Genomic DNA, 8,407 nt, shown 5'->3' on the forward strand with positions numbered 1-8,407 from the left:
CGCCAATTAGCACAAATGGTAAGTTCCGACAGTGCCTACAAGTGTGCCTACTGGCCGCTAGATGGCAATACCGGTTTCATATGTATACACCTGGTAGAATTTCGGAAGCCATGGAAAGATTTTACAGGATCTATAAGGTTTTAAGATATTTTAAAAGATTTCACAGGATTTTATAAGATTTTCGATCATTTAAAGGATTTTAAAGGATTTTATAGCTCTCAATGTATTTTACTACATTTTCCAGGATTTCATGAAATATTATCATAGAATAGTGGATTTTAAAGGATTTATTTACGAGAACTGAGGTATTTTGTAGGCTTTCTACATGGGAGTGCTTCCACTGTACTGCCCAATGTAAAAAATGTGTCACGAGAGTTGAAAACGGCCGTGCGGCGGCGCTGGTGGTACCTTTGTTTTATAAAACCATGCAGTGCCATTGGAAAATTGCATAAAAATTACAAAAGAAATATGAAAAACCCTTTAAAATAATTTTTTCTTCATACTATAGTATCTACTTTTTTTAATATAAGAAAAAGCCGCATAATTGAAATAACTCAAACACACAAACAAATTGTATGGATATTTAGAACGTATAAAAATAAGGAAAAATAAATAACGAATACACAAATTAACGAAAAAAATGACCGAAAATATATATTATTATAGAATTATGAAAATTTACAAATTTTAACTAACGACAAGATTTTTTATTGGCAGAAAATAAAATTCCGAATTTAAAAACATTCGAAACTAAAATTCACGTACTTTGAGACCGACTATAAATTAATTAATAAATTATTAATTATTTTCCGTATTCTTAAATTTCGGCAAATTTACATTTCAGGAATAGCAATATTTATAGGAATTTAACAATTTATTTATTTTATAATTCGGTAAGTTTATAATTGGTTAATTTATATTTTCGGCTATTTTTTTCGCTAATTTGTGGGTTAGCTATTCATTTTTTCGTTATTTTGTATCAGTTCCGGATATTCAACACTTTTAAATATAACGATGAAGAACTAATTTTTTTATATTGCCGTTTTACAGTACAATGCTACTGTATACTAAATATAGTTATTAGATATATCTATATATTACAAACAAGGAATATGATAAATCACAAAATATTGTATTCTATTACAATTTTATTGATTAACGAACTCTTCAATGTGACATTTTTTTAATCAAATAGACTTTGTACGAAGCTAAAGTATTTTAATATTTGTATAGTCACTCTTAAATAGAGACCATTAATGAATATTTTTTATCTTTGGCAACACTCGAATTATTCGAGAATTATTTTTTGAAGTGTTTTAATAAATCCACGTTGAAATTAAATTATGAGAATTGAGAACAAGAAAATAAGTATTATTAGCTTGTTTTTAAATTTATATGAATATAATTTTCATAAGATTCTTGAGAAGATTAAAAAAAATATTTTTGAATATTTCCGACGTGTCAGAAAAAAATGTAGAAGATTTGAAAGAAATTTCTTTACTTTATAAAATTTCGCTAAATATGAAAAATTTAAGTTTTTTAAAAGATGCTTAGGACTTTTGAAAGTTGGGAAGGAATCAAGAAATATTTGTTCAATATTCAAAAATGTTTCACAGTTTTTGAATATTTATAATCTATTTAAAACGTCTTATATTCTTGAAAATATTTTTTACTGACTCAAATTTTTCTAAAAAATTTAAAATATTCTTTGAAATCTTTTTAAATTACCTTATAATCTTCTAAATTTTACCAGCAATTTTAGGACAATTTTTGTATTTTCTTTACACTTTTCGAAATCTTTTAAAATTGAAAATTAATGTTGAATCTCTTCAATTCTGCTAAATATTTCTTGAATTTACTCAATTTTTTATTTGTTTTTATTTTGTAAACTTACCACTTTGAAATATTTTGCTTCAAAATCTTCTAATCTCTTTTTATACATTTTAGCAAATCTTTTGATATGTTTAAAAACCTTTTTTAATTTTTTCTCATATTTCATTTTTGAAAATAAAAATTATTAAAAATTTTTACACGAATATAGGACAATTTTTGTTCAACCTTGTCAGACCTTCTAAACCTTCTAATCTCTTAAAATTATTTAAACCTTTTCTGCAAAATTAAAAAAATTGCTCTAAAATCTTTCAGATTCTTCTTTGACAATATTTTTAAATCTTTAAAAACCTTTTTAAATTATCTCTTAAAATTAATTTTTCAAAATAATATATTATTTTTATTTTTCATAGGAACCTGAGAAAATGTGTTTCATTTTCGTAAAACTTTACAAAATTCTTTAAAAATCTTTAAAAATCTTAACAAGTTTTCACAATTTTCACAATTTTGCTTGAAAATCTTTTGCACACTTTTTAAACATTTTAGGAAATAATTCAAAATATTTTGTTTCAAGTTTCTCTCGAAATGTCTTCCATATTCTTTAAACCATCAAAGGATTTGCAATATTTTAGGAAAACTTAAAAGATTCCTAGATTTTTAAAATTTATTTCAATAGTTTGCAGGGATTTCAAAGACTGACATATTTTTTAGGGTATTTTAAGATTCCAATGCAATTCCAAGATACTTAAATAATTCCAAAGGATTTCCAAGAGTTAGTATAATTTTAAGGGATTTTCAGAGATTTTAATATTTTAATGAATTTCAAAGAAATTATTCACACGAAGTGAGGTTTTTCGTAGGGTTTCGCAGATTTGAAGTGATTTTCAAATATTTTTGGGAATTTATTTGGAAGTCGCTCTGAATTCTTGATCCTGAATTCTTTTTAATTCTTTTGAATTCTTCTAAATTCACTCAATTTAATTCAATGCGATAGATTCATAAAAACTTCTGGTTTAATTCATCTTGAAGTCTTTTTATCTCATCTTAAATTCGTAGGCATTTTATCAAATTCTTTTGAATGAATTTCATCGAATTCTTATCATTTCCCTTAAATTCGGTTAAATTTTCTCAAATTTTACTGAAATCAATGGAACTTTTTCTATTTTAAAAATTATGTCCCATTCATTTGAATTCTTTTAAATTGTTTTGCAATCATTTGTTACTTTTTCTGTTATAAATTAGTAGGGCTGTCAAGATTTTAAGAGATTTGAAATTATTTTTTGGAATTGAGCCTGAATTCCTATTAATTTGCCCTGAATTATTTTTAATTCTTCGGAATTATCTTGAAAATGTTCAATTCGCTTATATGCTTTGGAATTCCCTTGAATATTTCAAAGCTTATTTCAAAGTCGCTGAATTTAATGAATTTTGTTCATATTTCGAAATTTGTCAATTCATTTGAACTTTTTAAAATTCACCTTCAATTTTTATGAATTTCAAAAAAATTCTTCTCATTTATCTTAAATTTCCCTACATTCTTTCGAATATCACGGAAACTAATGTAATTTTTTTGATTGAAAATTTTTTCCGATTATTTTCATATTCCAGTTATTCCAATTGGCATATTTAAATTCTAGTGTTTTTGTAAATTGAAATTTTTCATTTGTTTAAAAAATATTACTAATTTGAACTAATTTACATTAAGGGCACTTTTAAACCTTAATTAGAATTTTTTATTGTTGATAGAAGATGAATACTTTTGTTTAAAATTATTAATTCTTAAATATTTTTAGACTAAAATATTGTTCACTTTTAAATGGTTAAAATTTTTAAATATTCAATCATAGATTTAACAATTTTGAAAAAGAAGTATATTATTGAAGTTTGTAATAATTAGTTTTTGTAGCTTAAAATTTAACCATTCCAGTTAAATGTTTTATCATTTTAGTTGAAAACTTGTGCCTTTGGTTGAAAATTTATGTATTTTGTTGAAAATGTATTTTTTTTGTATAGAAAATTAATCTTTTTTGTCGAAAATTCATCTTTTTTGGTAAAACATGCAACTGTTTGGTTGAAACTTAATTTATTTTAGTTGTGGGTTAAATTATTCTGTAGAAAATGCGTTTATTTTTAATTTTTGTTGAACAGTTACAGTTAGAGTTGAACTAACAATAATATATGCTCGCTACAGCGCGCGGGAAACATGGCATTGTGAATTAATAATGAACAAATATAAAAAAATATTACTATGAGAGGCATGGTTTCATTTTTCAAGCAAATTTGGTATTTTTTTGACAGATTAATGTATAAAGGGTCTTGGAAAATAAGAAATCTGCTTTGAAAGTATTCCGTTCCTAGTGATTTTTCATTATTTTGAATTTCTGGAAACGGTTTCAATTTCTTTTAAATCCTTTTGAATTCCTTTAACTTCCTTGAAATCTTCTTAACTCCTCCAAATTCTCCGATATAACTGGATTCGTCTCAATCCTCTGGATTATCTGAATTCCTTGAAATTTATGGAATTTCCAGAATATTGAGAACTTCATGAAATCTAAGGACTTGCAAAGAAATTATGTCACAATGTATTATTTATTATGCTTTTCCTATATTTACTTATCAATTAACATAATTCAAGTCACTCTAAACATAAAACTCCTATTTAAAAAAAAATGAAATTTTCTTATTCAGGAAAGATAATTTAATGTATTTTATTATGAGTTAATATTTAATAATAGTAAAATAATAATAATATTAATAATATAGTTTAATATCGATGTAAATAAGAATGATTTAACTAATCATTGTTTTTAATTATTTTTCAACTATAAAATATAATTATTTTCAACGATTGCAATTTGAAATAATTTTGATGTTGAAAGTTTCGAGCTGAAATCTGGTCAAAATTATTTTAAAAAGTTTAATTTACATTATTAAAGGAGTTTAAAAGGGAAAAGCCATACAAATTTTATTATATTTGAAATAATTCTGACTTTTTTATGTAATGAATTAACAAGGGTAAAGCATTATTTTTACGGAAACTAGAGTCAGAAATCAAAAAGGTTTAGTTCTTCTTTATTCCAAGTATTTTAGGTAATGAAAAAATAAAAAATTTATTACCTGAAAAAGAAAATTAAAGAGAAGATATTAGTTTCCAATTATTAATTTCATTTTTTTAAAATAATTTCGCAGATTTAAAATTAATCCCTGCAAATATTGAGGCATCCAATGTGTAGCTTTAATAATTACATTTAAACATATCAAGAAATTCTTCAGCTTGGAATGTTTTTACTCTCACATTGTTTTTATATTAAAGCTTTCTTTGAAAATAAAATTGTATCTATTAACCTGAAAGGATTCACAATTTACACATAGGTTCGAAATGTTTTAATTTTTTAGCACATTATCAGGGTGGCGACTTGACTAAGAATTTTATTGGCCAGGAAATGACCGCAAATCGAATTAAAAATCCGGGAATTTATTTTTAATCAAAAAAAATTTGAAAATAATTATCGTACTTATTTTACGACAGGTAAAGAATTAGTAAATCGGTAAAGAAATATAATTTTACTTAGAACATGGACCTTTTTTACATGGAACGGGAATTTTTTTAAAGAATTAAAACTAAGATTTAGTAGAAATAAGTTTAAAAAATCCGATCAAAGTAAAAATTCGTCACAATTTAAAAGTTGCTTCTTCCAAATTGTAGAAAATGAGAAAACTTCAAGTGGTTTTTAGAATAGAAGTAGTATTGCGAAGAGAAAAATATTTCTGAATTGTAATTTAAATTTTTTACAATTTCTGTTTAGAATTTATCCTTTTTTCTGGAAAATACAACTACTTAAGTTGAAAAGATAAATACTTTTGTTAAAAATTAATTGTTTGTTCTTCGAAGATTAGTCATTTTAATTGAAAATCTATCTCTTTTTAAAAATGTAACTACTTTGTTAACAACCAATTTTTCAACTAAAAGTTTAACTATTCCAGTAGAAAATTCAACTATTTTTCTCAAAGTCCGATTTCTTTATTATCTGAAAACTGATGTTTTTTATATAAAAATTAAACCATTTTTTTTAATTCATGAAATTTGTGAAAAATTAGCCTTTTTTATAGAAAATTAATCTTATTGGTTGAAAATCTTCTCTTTTTGCTAAGTATAAAACTCAACTATTCTAGTTGAAGATTCGTAATTTTAGTTGAAAATTCATCAGTTTCGTTGAAAGTTAATTTTTTCAACTGCAAATTTAACCGTTCCATTTTGGGTGGAAATTCGACCGTTTTCAGTTCAAAGTGCAACAATTTGAATGTAAATTTGTCTTTTTAAATTTAAAAATAATTTATTTTGCTTAAAATTCCCGTATTTTGTAAAAAAATGGACGTTTTTGTTGAAAAATTATCTTTTTTTGGTTGAAAATTTAATCACATTGTTTAGAAATTCTTCTTTTTGGTTGAAAATTAATCTTTTGATTATAAATAAATTTACTAGGTTGAAAAATAAACTATTTGTTACAAATCATTTTTTTATTGAATATTCATCATTTTAATTAAAAATTCATATCTTTGCTTGAAAAATGAGATATTTTATTGAAAATTTGTTTCTTTTTTGATTGAAAGTAATTTTTTCCAAAAACTGAAAATACTATTTCAGTTGAATATTTATTAATTTTAGTTGAAAATTTATATTTTTGTTTAAACATTCATTTTTTAATGATATTTGAAAAAAATTTTACTGAAAGACAATTTATCTTTTTTAGTAAAATTATTTTTTTTTTACAGTTCAACTATTTCAATTGAGGATTCATTGTTTTAGTAGAAAACTAATTTTCTTTGTTCAAAATTCAACTATTCCAGTCGAAGGATTCATAATTTTAGTTGAAAATTCAACAGTTAAGATGAAAATTAATTTTTTCCTTACTAAAAATGTATATATTCTATTTTCTGTTAAAAATGAATTTTTTCTAGTTCAAAATTCAAATATCTGGTTGAATAGTTGTCTCCTTTGACTGAAAATTCAACTATTTAGTTAAAATTCATGTATTTTCATGAAAAATTTGTATTTTTTGGTAGAAAATGAATTAAGCAATGAATTTAAAATTTTTTAAAAATTATATTTATTTTAAGTAATTTTAAGCTAGAAACATTAAAAATTGAAAAACAATTTTTTTCACTTAACATTTCTGTAATTAGAAGTTAAATTATTTTTATTTGAAATAGTCTAGGCATCCTTCAAATGCTTTCAAATTTTATTTCAAAATCTGGAGAAACCTAGAAGTGGTTTAAAATTTTTCCAAGTTAAAAATTTTTGAATTTTTTTTCGGAACTTTTAAATTAAAATAAAATGAGGCTTTTTGCAGATTTAAAACAAAAATTAAATTTTTTTTAAATTATGAAAGACTTAAAACGAATAAAAGATTTTCTTAAGATTCTTAGGAAAATTGAAAATGATTTTTCACTTTGAAAAATTATGGAAGATTTTAAGGATTTTTTTTAATTTGCAGGACTTTGAAAAATTGTAGGAAAATTTCGATAATTTTCAAAACTTCTAAATATCTCTTAAAATTACTCAAATTTAATAAGTGATCAATTGTTATGTGTGCGTCAAAATTTAACAATTTCACTCATAAATTTAACACTTTTTAAATAGAACAATTAAAATCGTAACGCTAAAAGTTTAAGAGTTCTTCCGAAATCTAGAGATTCAAAGCTTTGTATGTAAAACAATTCAGTTTCAAATTGTTTTCTTTTAAATATTTGGATTCAATTCACTCATCTTAAATGAACAGTGAAATATTGCTAAATATTAAATACTTATGCTTTTTCTACAATAAAAAAATTTCAAATTAAATGGGATGAACATTAAATAATTTAGACTCACAATATTTTAAATTTAATAAAAACCTTTAATTATGACTATATTATTATGGATTTATTTTTAAGTTGAAAGTAGTAAAACGAAAGTTTACATTTTTAATAGCTAAAAAAATTAATAAAAATAATAATTGAATAAATTTATTGACTAAATTTAATATGAAAAATAATATAAAGGAATACCTGAAACTCTGATTTAAAATTATATGATTGATAAATCATGAAAATTTGCATTTAAGAATAAAATTATCGGAATAAATGATATATTAATTTCAATTTTTATTAAAATTTTCGTAATGAAAGAGTTACAATCTGGAAATTCTCAAATTTTGAACGGATCTAGAATTTTGTGGCCAAATCAATTATTGTTCAGATTTCTGTACTTAGAGTACAGATATATTTTAAAAACAACTGATTTATTTATATGTACCGTTGAAAATTCATCAGACCGGGAAAAACCGGGAATTTGAAATCGTCCGCCGAATCGCCACTCTGATTAGTAAATTTAAATTATTAACGAAAAAAAATTATCGACCCAGTAAATTTGTAACCTTTTCATAATTTGATGAGTAAAGTGAGTTTTGAAACGATCTAAAGGATTAATTGAATATCTAAATTGAGCCCCTGGATGCAATAACTCGCTGAGCGCTCGAAAACGCGTAAAAGTATTGTCTGCGCGGTGACATTACGAGTCAAAATCAAAAGTCCGAAT

General features: G+C 23.5%; 1 protein-coding gene across 2 annotated transcripts in view; it reads left to right on the forward strand.

The window, feature by feature from the left end:
• LOC117169978 (DNA-directed RNA polymerase I subunit RPA1) overlaps positions 1 to 8,407 on the forward strand; it is a 63,216-nt gene that overhangs the window by 45,444 nt on the left and 9,365 nt on the right. The window lies entirely within an intron of this gene.

Source organism: Belonocnema kinseyi, chromosome 1 (assembly GCF_010883055.1).
Source record: "Belonocnema kinseyi isolate 2016_QV_RU_SX_M_011 chromosome 1, B_treatae_v1, whole genome shotgun sequence".
NCBI classification, from domain to species: Eukaryota; Metazoa; Arthropoda; class Insecta; order Hymenoptera; family Cynipidae; genus Belonocnema; species Belonocnema kinseyi.